The 2,437-nt window shown below is 31.3% G+C and overlaps 1 protein-coding gene across 1 annotated transcript in view; it reads left to right on the top strand.

Moving 5' to 3' along the window:
- Window positions 1–2,437, top strand: part of LOC105627936 (mucin-17) — an 11,887-nt gene that overhangs the window by 821 nt on the left and 8,629 nt on the right. The gene's annotated exons all lie outside the window — the stretch shown is intronic.

Consider the following 2,437-nt stretch of genomic DNA (forward strand, 5'->3'; position numbering starts at 1 on the left):
TCTTCTCTCTCTCTCTCTCTCTCTCTCTCTCTCTCTCTCTCTCTCTCTCTTTCTCTCTCTATTCCATATATGTATTTAAAGAATTGAAATTAGAAACTTGTTTAATGCAAAAAAAAAATAATCCATATAATTTACATAATTTTTCAAACAAAATTGTTTTTCCGCATAATAAGTCATTATTTTTTTTATCGTTAGAAGGTAATGTATACGTGGGTAATGCGAAAATGAGGCAAAACTCGGATTCTACTTTTACAAATTATTCTCGCATATGCATTCTCGTTAACATGCATACCAGTGTCCACGGCTCGTATACAAAATGATATGTTAAAGTCGGCGGTCATTACTGACACCAAATTCTACTTTCCGTCTTTCTTTGAGCAAAATCAACAACAGAGAGGTGGAGCCGAGAACGATGGGCTTTTCGCCATATGCCATTTATTCCGGTCGCGCGTTGAGCGTATAATATAGACGAGGTGAAATTCGATTTTCTGCCGAGCTGCGCGAATATCGATGTCTCACGTACGTCGCTTTCGGTCCCTTCCGGCGAGCATGAGAGGAAGGTCAAGGGTCGTCGGAGAAAAGCCGCGCGTCAGTGTTTTACGTTTTAACTCATCACGTTTTCACGAATTTTTGGCACGGCAAACATTGACATTGTATTCTATTTAGAATTTCACACGGTCCTTCAAAAGTCGCAAGAGAGACATTTCGTTCATGAGTTTGTGTGAAACATAAAATTTTAAGATATTTACGCGAGATACTCGAGATGAAAGTGGCGCATGTTGTCGGAGCAATATCGTTCCAGATATATAATATATTCTATATTCAATTATACATGTTATTAACGTGTTTATGGAGAATAAACTTCACAACGTGACGGTTATTTTAATGACAGTGATATTGAATTATTAAACGTGATTATTTAATATGACATATAACAAGCAATTTGGGCAACTTCAATTGAAAAAAATTAATTCAATTGTATTAATTAAAATATGACGTGAGATTGATATAAACAAGTAACAGTCGGTTTTTAATTAATTAATGTATAATTGAATCAATTTAAACAAAAATTAAACACAAATTTTAATTAATAAAAATAATATTTAACATTGGAAATTAAAGTGTAACGACAAACGATGATTCTATACGATGAGAATCTACTGCGAGAAGAAGATTGACTTCAAGCTTCTCATTAAACACAGTTAAACAGACGACAATTCTAGGACACTCTTGTTTATTGACAGTGAATTTTCACATGTCATCTATCGAACACGTCAAGTTATCAACGTCGTGAATCCGAAAGACGCTCTCTCTCGAAATTATTCTTACAAGCTCTGGCATATAACTATTATATTTAAATATTTTATTAACAATGACTTTGCCCTATATATATCAGAAATTTACCTTTCTCTACTTTCGCACGTTGATTTATGTCAAGAGACTTTGTGGCTCGTGCGATGGCATTTACAGCTCTATAATAGTTTATGATGACATTTCTCGCAGCGCGTGAAATTTCTTCTCGTTGAGAATTCTCTTTCGATTTATTTGTTATATCAATTTGTATAGGATCTATAAAATGTTGAATATTTTTTTATCAAGCGCCTGCATGATCATATAACGTGCAAATGAGAAGCTTCTAAAATTAAATGAACAAAACAAAGTTATCAATTATAAAGAATGATAGATTTAATGCGGAAATTAAAATAAAGATTTATTTAAATTTTTTAACGCTAAATGTATAATATTTTTAAACACGGATACGATAAGAGTCTATTTATTTATTTGTAGCGCTTAACGGCTTATTGAGCTCATATTTTACCAATTATTGATTATTACTGTCAGATTTCATTATCAATAATTCATTATCAATAATAAAAATATAATATTAATTGAAAAAGTAAGTTATATAACACAAATATGACAGAAATATAATAGAAAATGTAGATTAATACAAAATGTAGAGTGGAATGAATCCTTTTAATAGTATCAATTTATATATCTGCTTTAATAATACCCATATTTTTAGCTGCTTTCGTCCTATCTGCTTCCAAATGCACATTGCACCCTGTCGACACGGCAATACGCGTAGCAAATACATACGGGAGCGAAAAGTTTAATCGTAATACGGGTTAATTATTACTGCTATTTGTGCCCAACATATTTTATTGTTGCAGTATTATGGAATAAATGAAAGAACACGCAGGAAATTGTGCATCATCATCTTTATCGCGATACTTGTGTTTAACACATTAATATAAGTATTTTCTAAAGTGCTCATTTTCTCGAGATCAGTTATAGATTGAGATCAATAAACTATTAACTGCTTAGTAACTATTTTCATTGTGTAAAAGATATATAATTTAAGATGTAAGATATAATCTATATAATCCATCAGATAAATATCAATACACAGTACATATATATATATATATATATA

The sequence above is a fragment of the Atta cephalotes genome (genome assembly GCF_000143395.1).
Source record: "Atta cephalotes unplaced genomic scaffold scaffold00011, whole genome shotgun sequence".
Lineage (NCBI taxonomy): Eukaryota > Metazoa > Arthropoda > Insecta > Hymenoptera > Formicidae > Atta > Atta cephalotes.